Raw genomic sequence first — 15,209 nt, forward strand, 5'->3', positions numbered from 1 at the left:
GTGTCAGCGCCGGAAGGGGCTAAAGTTTCTGATAATGCAGTAAGGCCAATGGTTCACACGCCGCGGGTGACTCATCGCCAAGCCCCTCGATCTTGGCACAATCCCTCGCCAGCCGGGGGGGACCGACAGCAAGTGCACACAGCGTTGCCTCCTCCGGGACTATCAGCGATCCCCGTCGTGTCCCTGCAGTGGCGGGGGTTCTACCGCTGATCCGGTGTGGCCGCTGCGATGATTGGGGCAATTTCACAGTGCTCGAGGGTTGGAGGCCTCGCGCTGTAGATCACTGCGTCCGGGCCTTGTGGACGAGGCTCAACCCCGGTCTGCTTGAAGAGTCTGATCATTGCATCTCTCTGGTTATGTGGGAAAGTAAAGAATCTTGTAAAACTGGTCTGTCGTCATAATAGATCCAAAGTTCGTCTCTGTTCTCTTCCTACCGCCTGAATTACGCCAAATTTCCTTTTCCTAATCACTTGCCTCTTCTTTCATCTGCCTAACGTCATCCCAAATTTCAAATTTGGTTGTAAACATAAGATGGCATTCAGTATTTCCCCTCTCAGTTAATCTGTTTATAGTCAATACATTTTGTGCACAGTAACGCGCTATTTGGTCAGTGTATCTGTTGCCCTTCGTCGCATAATCATCTCCTGATTGATGTGCAGCACATTTGACCACTGCAATTCTTTTGGGCTATTGCAAAGCATCCAATAATTCTTTTACAGTTTTGCTGTAAGTCAGACATCCCCTTTGCATCCATAGCTGTCCAAAATCATTGACAATCACAAACCCGTATTGGCTGTCTGTAAATATTGTTACCTTCAGGCTTTTGGCAATTTTGCACGCTCTAATCAGAGCTAATAATTCAGCAATTTGGGTGGAGTTTACTCCTTTTAGATAGGATGCTTCAAGAACACCTGCTATTGTGCGAACAGCATAGGCAGTGCATAAGTCACCTTGCTCATTTCTAAAACATGATCCATCAACAAATATCTCACAATCTGATTCTTCCAATGGACTGTCTTCAATGTATGGTCTAGGATTGGTACACAATTCTGTCACATCCAAACAATCATGATCCGCTTCTTCTCTCACTTCCTTACAACGAGAATTCAGCAACAGAGTTGCCGGATTTACAGTTGTGCACCTTACCACAGACACATTTTCAGCATCCAGATTCACTCTCTCATACTTAGTCAACCAACTAGAAGTTAGGTACTGTGTCCTAGTATGAGTTAAAAGAATCTTAACAGAATGTGGCATATACACTTTGACTGGATAACCCAATACACAATCCGTTCAGTTTGTTCCAGACACATGCAAGTGGCAGCTACTGATTTTTAAACAGCCTGCAGTCACTGAATCCAGAGTAGCAGAAAAATATGCTACTTGACGTCGTGCTATTCCATGTTCCTGAGTGAGGACTGAAAGTGCACATCCATCTCTCTCACAGCAGTACAACACAAATGCCTTTGTATAACCTGGCATTCCCAGTGCAGGTGCTCTACAAAGACTGCTTCTCAATTTAGTTAAAGCTTCCATACTTTCATCATCCAGAACAATCAGATCTTTCACATCTTTTCGTGTCAACCTCTGTAGAGGTTTTACAGTCAGTGAGAAACCACTGATCCACTGTCAACAGTGTCCAGCCATTCCCAAAAACATTTGTACTTCTTTCTGAGTTTTGGGTGGACTCATCTGTTTGATCACATTGATTCTTTCTGGGGTCACTTTTTTAACTCTCTTTTCTGTTTTGTGACATAGGTACTGTACTTCCTGTCTACAAAATTGTAATTTTGCTGGGGACACTTTGTGTCCTCCTTCTGCCAAGTGGTTCAATAGAGCAACTGTGTCTGTTACACATGCCTCTTGAGTCTTTGATTCCACCAATAGGTCCTCAATGTATTGAACCAAAGCCGAATTACCTGGCATGGCTAAAGTCTCCAGACATTTTTTCAAGATCTGATTAAAGATTGATGGGCTCTCTGTGTACCCTCGAGGAACCCGGCACCATGCCAAGACATGGTCTACAAAACGAAAAGCAAATAAATACTGGCTTTCCGGATGCAAAGGAATCGAGAAAAATGCTTGGCACAAATCAATCACTGTGTACCATTCAGCATCACAGGGAATTAGATAAAGGAACACTGCTGGATTCGTACTACTGGACAACATGGGACTACGTTTTTATTAATTTTACGCAAAACCTGCACTAGCCTATATTTTCCATTAGGCTTTTTAATTCCAATAATAGGTGAATTACAAGGACTGCTCAGGATTTCTTTCAGAATTACATTTTCAATCATTTGGTTGATCACAAGAGCAACTCCTGCAACCACTTCTGGACTCATTTTGTATTGAGGTGTGTTGTAACATAAAGCACCCTCTTTTACTGCTACCTGAATTGTATCTACATTTGTCATTAGACCAATTTCCTTTCATGTATAATCCCACACATCCTATCTTACGGCACCTTATAACTCATCAGGCAGATTCTCTTCTGTGAGAAGTGAAAACAACGCATCCACTTCTGTCCCTTGCTTTGCTAGCATCATTTTAAATTCAACATCCTCATCAGGTGTCTGAAATGCAATACCATCCGGTAGATGGTGCAGTTCATCTTGCATAACAAATCCCTGCCTAAGAGATTCACTGGACTCGAGTCACATACCACAAACTGATGCATGTCTTTGAAATTTCCAATATGAACTTCTATTGGATTTGTGACTGGTGTTCTAATATGTTTTTTCAAGACTCCTACAATTTGGATGGTTTCTCCGAGAGGGGTAGGTTCGGACTTTCTGCTGCTCTCACAGTAGAAAGGGTACCAGCAGTATCCACTAAGAATGTAATATCCCTACCTTCCACTTTTCCATCAACAAATGGACCTGACTGATCTACCGCCAAGGATGCACCAAGTATGCACGCTTCTTCCCCCCTCAGGCACCGTCATTGAGATGAGTCTGAATCACTCCCATTGCTCAGCACCCAATACGGCGGAACCACACCTTGATTCTTGATTGATACCTTGATTTTCTGGTCACCTCCGTGATATCTAGTGTTTGCATTGTACCTCTGCACTTGTGCATTCACATTACTTGGCATGAGAGCTTGTGGCACCTGTAACTGTGGGGTAACTATCTGCTGCTGCCTCATCACACCCACCTCATTCTGCATCTGTGGAATTCAATTTTGACTTGCCCTGTTACTCTTTTTAGCAGATCTACACACGTTCTTCCAATGTCCATACTGTCCGCACTCATGACAAGGATTTTTCTTTAAAGCTTGTTCTCTGCCTCTTTTACCTCTACCTCTACATCCACTGGATACCTGACCAGTCTGATTCTGTTCAATCATCTGGTAACCTGTTTGATTATTACTGTTTTCTTGCTGCTCTGCTACCTTTACTTGCGCCCACATCATTTCCTCTGCCAGCAGATAAAATGCTGCTGTATCATATTACTAATCTCTGGTCTCAATCTAAACACAAAATGGTCCACGAAATGTCCCATATCTTTATCTCTGATATTCTCAAACCCACTGTACTGCTTGAAAACCTGCAACAATCTTTCGTAATAGGCATGCACTGATTCTTTTGGCTCTTGGGGCGTCCTGTCAATTTTAACCCAATCTGTTTGTTTCGGAGAAAGTTTCCCTTTCAAAAAAATTGATTTACTTGACTATACTTTTTCATTACCTCCTCTGATGGTGTACCTGTTTTAGGGTCTCTAGGATATTCATCTTTTGGCCAATCAATCAGCTGGAATGGCAATCTCAAACAATCCATCTAAATCTTTTAACAGAACCTTCAAAACCTTCACAAACCTTTCTACCTGTTTGTACCATTCAAAAGGTTTTTCTCTTAACCTGGGGAAATCATTTGTGAAAGACAATATATTCTGTCTGGTCCAAGGAACATGAACATATCCACCACCTGGAACTTCTCTCATCGGACACACCCTTTCAACTTGCTCTGTTTCTTTCACGTGAAACATAGATGCACCTTTACTAGCTGCTTCTTCCTTATTTATTGTCATATCTTTTTCCATCTCTCTACATCTCCCCATTTCTTCAAGATTTCATTAATTCTTTTATTTGCAATCTTTATCCTGAAGCATTCTCTCTAGATACTTGTCAGTAAACACCAATCTATATGATTTCTGCAACACTTTTGACTTCTCTATGTCTACTCCATACTCTCTAGCAGCTTCTGATATTTTCTCATGAAGATTCTTCGCTCTCCAAGTGATGCTTTTACATAAAAGCAACAGCTCTTCATCTCAGTAAGTACCTAATCTATCTAGTCTTATTGTACCAATATTCATCTCTTCCAAATCTACTTTCAACTGACTCACATTTATACTCTGTGGTTGTGGTTTTGACTTTGTCATTTCTTTTATCCAATTATTTAATTCTTCCAGTGACAGACCTGCTGAACTCCCAGCTGTAGGAGTGACATTCGGCCCTATTTTTCCTGGATCTATTTGTATGCTTCTTCTAGGGGTCTCAGTTATCAACTCACAAACCTGAAGATCTAACAAAGTATTATTCGCATTTGCCTGTCCATCCTCGTCGTTCCACTCCTGATACTACTTCCTGGAACAGCCAACACATGAACTTTTGATACATTCTGTCTTTCTACATACAACGGAGCTACAGGACCTATTGTTACCGGTATCGTCAGTGCTTCTGCGTTCAAACTCAACTGATTTAGTTACTGGATCTGCTCTAACTTTGCCTTATTAAAATATTTGCTTCATTTTCCTGCACTGTTATATCTGAAACTTGTGGAGTTCATGGGGTTCCCATTTGTGGTACACTTGGATTCACCACCCCTAAATTATCTTTATACGGCGGAGATATTTTGTTCATAATGACCCCAAACAATTCATGATCTGCAGAATCATTCATCTCACCCCCTACAGTCCCTATATTTTTCTTTTTCTCCTTACATTTGCCTCCAGTCTGCTCATCAATGGTTAAAACTGGGTACAACCCTTCCGTTACCACAGCTCTCCTCCATCTCTTCAGTTTCACTTCCCTAGTCTCAAATGGGTTTCTTAACATCATACTCCTGTAACCCCTGTAACCAATTCTGTACCTTTTTCTCTCAAATGCCTCAACTTCCCATTCTTCCAAGGCTTCGTACTGTGTCAATCTAGGATTCGGTTCTAATGAATTCATTTGGTTTCTCAAATTCTGCAATATCCTTACATTGAATGTTCCATGCTGAGGAAAAGCTATAACACCATCATACTTTGTATACTCCATCCAATTCTCTAACCCCATACACGTATGATATCCTCCCTCCAACACCATGTAGGAAGCAGGCATTTTTGGAGGTGGAATCGGAATTCCCTCTCTAGTCACAATTGGTTTGTCCTTTTTAAAGAAATGTTTTATTTTCTGCATTAACCTAATTTTCTGACTCTTTCCGCTAATAGGTCTCAGCATAAATAAACAACCAACCTTTCATAATTCTACCTATTCTATTGGTCAATTACCGTCCTATGCTAGCGCGATTCACACCAATCAACCAATTATGGCTCTCTAACTGTCTATTATCTCGACCAATACCAGTGCAGCTCACACCAACCAACCAATCATGGCTCAGTACAAGCCCACTGTCTGACCAACGCCAGCGTGGGGTTTCCTAACGTCAGTATTACTCCTTCTACTGACCCTCCCTTCACAAAATATTACGGCAATATTTTTCTGAGTTTTCTTAATCAAAATTCGGTTAGTAACAACACACAACAATGCTAATTTGGCTGCTTCGCTAAATAAAGTGATAGTCTTCACTTTTCAAAGAGATTTTCTTACACTGCAAGCAAAATAACAAGCAGCGTTATCTCACTTCTCTAGCAAGCTCCGGGAGGACCTGTTACTCCTCTAGGGATAAGGCCAAAATTTCACAATAGGAATTTTTGGCATGAAAGAGGTCTTGTTACTCTCCTGGGGATAAGGCTAGAGTTTCGGAAGTGGACCCTTTGCTATTTCAAACACTCTACTTATATACAGAAATTCCCTAATATAACACCTACAGCCCTCCTTAGCTTTCAGGTATTATTACAATAGACAAGTACTTCTGCAGTGTGGCTTCTTTACCACACTCTTCTTCTGCCTACTTAAGGCTAAATTCCATTCCCGGGATTCCTCAGGTATCTACGTACCGGTACTTCTAGAAAGCATAGAACAGGACACTAATCTTTCGTGTTAAGAACATATAATCAATAATCATTACCAAACGAATCAATAATTAAACCATCCTCTGCAACCAAGAAACTGATGCAGCGTGACACCAATCATTGATCTGGGATCAATACTCAATAACATCATACTACAATGGCCCATACACATTCACCCAGAATACCTGATGCGCTGGGATCAATTTATATATATTCGTTCAATTCCTTTCTTTCATAGTTTCAAATTAGAAGTTTCTGACATAACTAACTTTACATCAACTTTCCTTCCATTTGGTCGATGGACCAATTAGTTGAATAGTTGAGGGCAATGATAAAACTAACTAACCAACTATTTAGTCAGCCCAATAATCACAGACTCTCAGTAAAGTTAATAATAATTTTATCTCAAATATATGGTTACATGCTCAACTCCATATGGTCACAAAATACAAACAAGGAATCTCACAAAGGGCATGAAAACATATATGCAACTTCAAATGAAATACAAGCTCATTCCAAAATATTGACTTTATGCAATGAAGGAGTGGATAGATTAAGCGGTAAAAGTTTCAGCAAAATCATATGCGAAATAAAATACACCTAATGGAGGGGATAGATGAAGAGACAATAGTTTCATCTAAAATAATATATATCACATTTCTATGACAGAGTGGATAGGTGTTGATACAAAGGTTTCAGAGACAAAATACATTTATAAGTAAATTTGAAGAACAAGTCAGGCTAAATACAAACCTAACGATTAGTAGAAAACCACACTCTCAGCCCTAGGTGATTGTGGGGGGTTCCCCGAAATAGAATCAAGGAACAAAGATTAAAGGGACAGGAACAGGACAGGTCAGGAACAGCTAGGCCTCCCTGCAAATTGACAGACAGCGACGTATCTCCCCTCTTTCTCTCCTGCCAGCCTAAGAGTAAATCACACCCCTAAAGACACCCCAATTATACCCTAAAACATACATGTTCATCCCACATGTGTTTCAAACTTTCATGTAACTCGCAAGTGGATTGGTGGGCTTAGGAGGTGGTGTTGTCACACCACTGTGACTTCACCTATGACTCAGTTAATTTATTGTTCTACATCCAGTCCCAGGGTTTGGTTCTTAGCACGTTGTCACGATTTCTAAACATAATACATTTAAACAGTCTTTATTCATAAAATGTAACATCATCCTCAGAATGAGTCTCCGGTCCCACGACTGGTCACATCACTTGGCAGTCAGTCGTCACATTGTCCTTCAACTCGTACAACTTTTCTGCAGTGCACATGCATGTCTTGCCTCTGACAGATCTGACAGATTGGATTCACTCCTCAGTTCACCCCTCCTGCTTTATCCAACTTAAGAAAGATGCAGATTTTTCCAGCACACTAAAGCAAATGGATATAGACATGTTTTAATTATATAATAATATACTTTTCACTGTTCAACACCCACCTTTGCATTATTCCTTGTTAGCATATTTCTTAGCATAGCTTGAGCAAAAAGCGACATTATTTATTATTTCAAAGCAGGATGCAACATGCAAACTACTGATGCACATGCGCCTAGTCATGCATTATTTCTAGTTTCTTTCAAAGCACAAATGTTACTACAGTTTTAACTCTTTCATATATTATTTCGTGCATACGCAAAAGCAATTTCCCTTGTTTTTATGTAAGGTGTACATTAGTCTTCTATTATTACTTACTGTTAGTACGTATTAGGGGGGTATTAATTCGAGCAGGTTTCTTTTTTCGAACCCCTGCTTCATCTATTGCATCAATATCACTGGGTGTTGATCTCAGTAACTTTTGTATCAGAGGAGTCCATGTTTTGGAAGTTATGGCCAGCACTTCTTTCATGGCAGTTTTCCGGCGTGATTTTACTCATATCAGATGCAGTAAACAGTTGGCGGGCCTGTTTTCCCCCTGTTAAGCCATTAAAAAAAGGAGCTCTCTGGTCTCTTTGCAGGACGTCATGGATTACTGATATTGAGCAACTAAATGCTAGTGGATGAAGAGTGATAGGGACCCAACAGTAGGGAAGACACTAAACGACGAGTCCTCACTGTTTGCTGTTGCCAGTTGTAAACCTTTAGCTTCCCCCATTCAGTGGCCTTTGCGATCATTTTCTCTTTGGCACCATAACGGCTATTTTGTAACAATAAGCTTGGCACTACCTCCCGCAGGCAAATTTGTTAAAGTATGCAGGCTTGCCCTTATGTAACTACTATTTCTAGCTTGATTGCACTTTCTGTTCTGATAGATACATCTGCCTTGTGGATTCCTCACCTTGTGATTCCTCACCTTGTGAATATCCCCTTTGCGCCAGCAACGATAGGAAAATTCTTTGTAGCTTGCCGGCGTGGACGACGTCATAGGAGCACGGCATTGCGCGCGACTCCGTCTGACGTCACCGACTCCTCATAAGGCCCACGGCGGCGTGATGACGTCAGTTCCCTTTTTTCCGCGTCGTCGACGCTAACGGTTTCTGGGATCTTCTGCGATACTTTGAGTATCTTGTTACCATTTTGTGTTGGTGTTTCTATATTGAGTGTTTCTTCTTCGCCGAGGATGTCGTCGAGGAAGACTGGGTTCAAGCAGTGTGGTTCGTGTACACGAATGATGTCGATCACCGATCCGCATGACGTTTGTCTGTGGTGTCTTGGATCGGACCATGATGTTAAGAACTGTCGATCCTGCTTCAAGATGAACCCCAAGGCTTTACGAGAGCGGGAGGCGAAGCTTCTACTTGCAAAGGTAAAACAAAGAGAAGCTGGAAGGTCTTCGAGGTCGACGTCCAGGCGTTCGAGGTTGAAGCAGAAGTCGCGATCGAAGTCGAAGTCGAGGTCGAGGTCGGCTTCGAGATCGAGGTCCAGAGCGAGGTCAAGATCCAGAGAGAGGTCAAGGTCCGGATCCAAGTCGGCTTCGGGTCATGCTTCGAGCTCCTCGAAGAAGAAGCACAGGTGGAGTAAGCATTGCTCAAGACATCACTCTGGCATGGAGTCTTCGGATTCGAAGAAGAAGTCTCGTAAGCATCATAAAGACTTTGTGTCCCCATCTCCTATGCAATCTCGTGGAGGTTCCCCGGTTCAGGAGCCGGAACCTGATCTGGAGTCACACCATTCTTCGGAGCATGAAGAAGAGGAGGTTCCTTGGGGTCCGACTCCGGTGGAGGAATCTGAAAATCAAGAGGGCCTGGGTGAACCTTTGTCGGAGCAGCCTCCTTCGGAGCGGCCATTGGGTTTGTACCCTCCCTTTCCTGGCCCTGGGCAGGACCACTCGCAATTCCTTAATGCCATGTTTGGTGTTTATGCGAGGGCAATGTACCGCACTGGCGCACCGGTTGGTCCCATGGGTCCATTGTCTTTTAATTTGGGCGTACCTCAGGCTTACGCTCCGGCTCCTTTTATGCCGTTCATGCCGGCGCCTTGTGCTCCTTGGCTCGGTACGGCGCCGCCGAGGTCGTCGACTCCGCATGCGGCTTCGCCGGCTCCGGAACGACCTGGTGATTCGGGTCATGGTGCCACGCCGCTTCGTGAATCCTGTCCTTCAGGTGCCCCGGCTCCTCGTTCGACGCCGGTTCCGGCTCCGTCGGAGTCTTTACCGGATCCGTCGACTTCGGTTCGCATGTTATGGTTGAGACGCAGAGCTCAGCGCCTCTTGGAGGAAAAGGGATACGAAGATTCTGAAGTTGAGGAAGGAGAGCTTCTAGAACAAGGGGATTGTTTTGAGGACCTCCATAACGCTAGTGGCCTGGAACTTTCTCCTGAGTGGGGGTTGCCATCTGTTTTGGATGCACCATCTAAGGACGTGGCACCCTATCATGTCGTGATTAGGAAGGCTGCAGATTTGCTTGGTCTGACTTTACCTTCTGTTGAGTACAAGCCCAACATCCTCACGGAGGTTTTGCATTCGCCTTCTTCTATAATAGAGCCTACTCTTCCATTCACTGACGCTTTAACTGACCCAATAAAGGAGGTCTGGAAGAGGCCTTTGACTGCTCCTGCGGTTTCCAGGTCGGTGGCAAGACGTTACAGGGTGGCGCCTGGTGACCCTGAATTTCTCTCTTCTCATCCTTCTCCAGAGAGTCTGGTGGTGCAGGCCGTTTGTTCCAACAGGTCTGCAGGTTCATTTCCTCAGGTGCCGGCAGACAAGGACTCTAAAAAATTGGACCAGTCTGCGAAAAAGATTTTCTCCTCAAGTAGCATGACTCTAAAATCTACTAATTCTACTTGCCTGTTAGGGAGATATGTTCATGCATTGATGGACTCTGTGAAACAATTGTCATCTAAGCTTCCAGAGGATGATAGAAAGAACTTTAATGAAGTGGTCTCCGATACTCAGGCTGCAGCCCGTATGGTAATTCAGAGTGGAATGGACACAGCGGACTCTGTTGCCAGGATTATGGGCTCTACTGTTGCAACCAGAAGAGCCGCATGGCTAAAATCTTCTGATTTTTCGGCTGATGTTCAGTCTACCTTAATGGACTTGCCATTTGATGGGACTGGCCTCTTTGGTAAGAAAGCGGATGTGGCCTTGCAGAGGTTCAAAGATAGCCGAGCTATGGCGAGGTCTTTGGGCCTTCAAGCAAGGGGTTCTGCTACTAGGAAGTTTAGGGGATTTGGCAGATCCACTTTTCGTTCCTACAGGCAAGGCCAGCATCAGCAGCAGCAGAACCCTTTGTATAAGTCATACAGAGGTAAACAAAGGGGCCATGCTCGTGGACGCCAAGCCTCCTCCTCCTCCACATCCTCTAATAATCAATCCCCTCCCTCAACAGCAAAGCAGCCCTAGATCCGCCATTCTGGATCATGCGGGTCTGGTAGGGGGTCGGCTTACTCATTTTCTACGGGATTGGGAATCGGTTACATCAGATCTTTGGGTTCTCAATCTCGTAGAAAATGGGTATGCACTTCCTTTCCAGGAGTTCCCTCCCAATTACCCTCCTTGCCAAGGTTATTGTTCCGAGGACCACCTGCTTCTCCTGCAGTAAGAAATCCTGGCACTGTTCAGAAAGGGTGCGATAGAGGTGGTTCCGGAGCAGGAGAGGGGTCAGGGGTGCTACTCTCGGTATTTCCTGATCCCCAAGAAGGATGGCAGGTTGCGTCCAATCCTGGACCTCAGGATTTTGACTCTCTACCTCAAGCAGAAGAAGTTCAAAATGCTCACACTTGCGCAGGTTCTTCAAGCGCTGTTGGAAGAAGACTGGATGGTGTCGATCGACTTGCAGGATGCGTATTTTCACATCCCAATCCTGAAGTCACACAGAAAGTATCTCCGTTTTACGGTGGATTTGCAGCACTACCGGTTTGCGGTCCTCCCGTTTGGACTTACTACTGCGCCTCGAGTTTTCACCAAGGTGATGGCAGTGGTGGCTGCGCATCTCAGAAGGTCGGGGATTCCTGTGTTCCCCTATCTGGACGACTGGCTGATCAAGGCAGAGTCGCCCGAGAAGGTTCTCCATCACCTGCAAGAGACATCGCAGCTGTTGTACAGATTGGGTTTTTTGATAAACGTACCCAAATCTCACCTGGTGCCCTCCCAGCGCAACCTGTTCATAGGTGCGGTACTGGACACTACTGTATGTCGTGCATTCCCTCCACCTCAAAGGATTTGCGACATTCAGGATATGATTCCTTTATTCTACAATGGAGCGGTTGTTCCAGTCCTGAAGGTCCTTCGCCTGCTCGGTCTGATGGCTTCTTGCATTCTGTTGGTCAACCATGCACGCTGGCACATGAGGGCACTCCAGTGGTGTCTCCGCAGGGAGTGGTATCAACACAACGGAGATCTCGGGGAGTCAGTGAGGATCTCCAGAGAAACTGCAGCGGATCTGTCATGGTGGAGTGTGGAGGGCAATCTGTCTCAGGGAAAGCCTTTCCTTCTTCCGCCTTCGGTTGCCACAGTGATAACGGATGCATCCACTCTTGGGTGGGGTGCTCATCTGGGGGATCTGGAGATCAAGGGTCTTTGGTCTCCGGAGGAAAGGTTGCTTCACATCAACCTTCTAGAGTTGCGGGCGATACGTCTGGCGCTCTAGGCCTTCCTCCCTTCCCTTCGCGATCAGTCGTTTCAGGTCCTTACGGACAACACGACCGCGATGTGGTACATCAACAAGCAGGGAGGAGTAGGGTCGCAGTGTCTCTGAAGAGAGGCTCTGCGTCTCTGGTCCTGGGTTCAGGACCATCAGATTTGTCTGATTGCAAATCATCTGGCCGGAGTACTGAACGTTCATGCAGACAGTCTCAGTCGGCAGTTCTCTGCCGACCACGAGTGGAGGCTTCACCCGGAGGTTGTTCTCGACATCTTTCAGATGTGGGGATCTCCTCGGGTGGACCTGTTTGCCACTTGCGAGAATGCTCACAGCCTGTCATTCTGCAGTCTCCAGTTTCCGATGCAATGAGCTTTGGAGGAGGCGTTTCAGTTGAGTTGGGGAGATCAGCTCCTTTACGCGTTTCCCCCATACCCTTGATTCTTCGTGTTCTGAGGAAGATTCGCCAGGACCGGGCCCAAGTCATATTGGTCGCCCCGGATTGGCCAAGAAGGGTGTGGTACTCGGACCTTCTCCACCTCTCCTCTCACCCGCTGCTCCGTCTTCCTCTCAGAGCAGACCTCCTCTCTCAGATGGAGGGGCAAGTTCTGCACCCCCACCTCCAGACATTACACCTTCATGCCTGGAGATTGAACGGGGCAACTTGAATTCCTTTTCTCTCCCTCACGATGTGGTGGATGTCATTCTTTCTGCCAGGCGTGACTCCACCAAGTCCATCTATTCGTATAGGTGGACTAAGTTTGTCTCTTGGTGTAGGGAGAGTGATGTTGACCCTTTGAAGGCTCATTTGTCTGACATTTTGCAGTTTGCTCTTTCTCTGGCACGGCAAGGATTTGCTGTTGCCACGGTCAAGGGGTATCTTTCAGCCTTGTCGGCATTTCTCTGTTTGCCGGATCAGCCCTCTCTTTTTAAGTCCCCAGTGGTCTTAAGATTTTTGAAGGGTCTCACTAACAAGTTCCCTCCTTCTCCATTTGTTGTTCCTCATTGGGACTTGAATCTTGTCTTAACTTTTTTGATGGGTTCACCGTTTGAACCCTTGCACAAGTGTCCCATGAGGCTTCTTTCTTTTAAAACGGTCTTCTTGGTTGCAATTACCTCGGCAAGGAGGGTAAGTGAGCTTCAGGCTCTTAGTTCCAAGCCCCCGTTCTTGTCCATTCATGCTGAAAGAATGGTTCTCAGGACCAGGGCTGCTTTTCTGCCTAAGGTGGTAACTCCCTTCCATCTAGGACAGTCCATTATCCTTCCTACCTTTTATCCTCCTCCACACCCTTCCAAGGAGGAGGAGAGGCTTCATCGCTTGGACCCAAAGAGAGCAGTTAGTTTCTATCTTGATAGGACTAAAGACTATCGTGTTGACGATCAGCTCTTGGTGGGTTTTGCTGGCTGCAAGAAGGGCAGAGCGGTGCATAAGCGCACACTTTCCAGGTGGATTATCCTGTGCATCAAGATTTGCTACTCTCTGGCGGGTAAGGACCCTCCTGAGGGTATTAGAGCTCATTCAACTAGAGCAAAGTCTGCAACATCTGCTATGTCTAGAGGTGTTCCTGTTGTGGACATTTGCAGAGCCGCGACTTGGGCCTCCCTCCACACTTTTGCGAAGCAATACTGCTTGGATGCTGAGGTGAGGAGGGACGGCAACTTTGGGCGCTCTGTCCTCCAAGATGTCCTGGTATAGCGGAGTGGACACCCTCCTCTGGGAGTGGGGACTGCTGTGGGACTCTATTCACAAGGTGAGGAATCCACAAGGCAGATGTATCTATCAGAAGAACAAGTTACTTACCTTCGGTAACGCTTTTTCTGGTAGATACAGTATCTGCCTGTGGATTCCTCACATGCCCACCCGCCTCCCCGTTGTCCGCTCTGCTATACCTGGGTTTATGTACTTATGTATTTATGTATTTATATTTCTAGTATTTAATACTTTTGCCACGCACTTTTTGTGCGGTTTTTGAATTGCGTGTACTGTGTACATTGTATATATATATGTATATTTGTTGGTCTGTCCGGGTGCCTTGAAGGCACGGAAAAAGGGCGGAACTGACGTCATCACGCCGACGTGGGCCTTATGAGGAGTCGGTGACGTCAGACGGAGTCGCGCGCAATGCCGTGCTCCTATGACGTCGTCCACGCCAGCGTGCTACAAAGAATTTTCCGAATGTTGCTGGCGCAAGGGGGATATTCACAAGGTGAGGAATCACAAGGTGAGGATTCCACAGGCAGATACTGTATCTACAGCCTATACTTCTACCCAACTTCAAAATGATTCTGCCATCACCCCAACCGAGGCTGCACCCAGCAAGCTACCTCTTGGTAACCCATCCGATTTCTATACCTTGACCCTACCACAGGGCCCGGACTTTACATAATTTATTTGGCCCAGACTCTGACAATGACAACTATGATGACTGGAATGATTATGTTCCACAATATAATGACGATAACTGGTATGATGATCTTACTGATGCCATTGGGCTTCATACCAGAAAAAGCGTTACCGAAGGTAAGTAACTTGTTCTTTAGTGCTTTATAATGGGTGCTGTGCACTTACCTCAATCCGCCATGTATGAATCACTGGTACCACTACAAACTCTTCTGTCCCAGAATCGTCAGCAGTATGGGCCAACCTTGCTGGAGCTCATCCACTCCCTCCTGTTGCCAAACACTGACACCTCTATCCATACAGATTGCCACCTGCACAGGCATGAGACTGGATCCGGAAACCATTAGAGAAGTTTTCCTGCTGTGCCGCTAGGTGAATCTTGCAGCTCTGTGCCAATGTGGTTCTGATATGGAAGTGCTGGGTCGAGCCGCATATAAGTGTCACCCATATGTGTGACATCAGTCCACTCTCAGTGTTGTCTGTGACCCAAGGATCAACTTCAGGTTCAGCACTGACTCTGCTGTGGCATTGTCTTCCGCACTGGTCCAGCTCACATCAGTGCATATGCCGACTTCATCAATTCGGGACGAGGAA

Source organism: Lissotriton vulgaris, chromosome 1_1 (assembly GCF_964263255.1).
Source record: "Lissotriton vulgaris chromosome 1_1, aLisVul1.2, whole genome shotgun sequence".
Taxonomy (NCBI): domain Eukaryota; kingdom Metazoa; phylum Chordata; class Amphibia; order Caudata; family Salamandridae; genus Lissotriton; species Lissotriton vulgaris.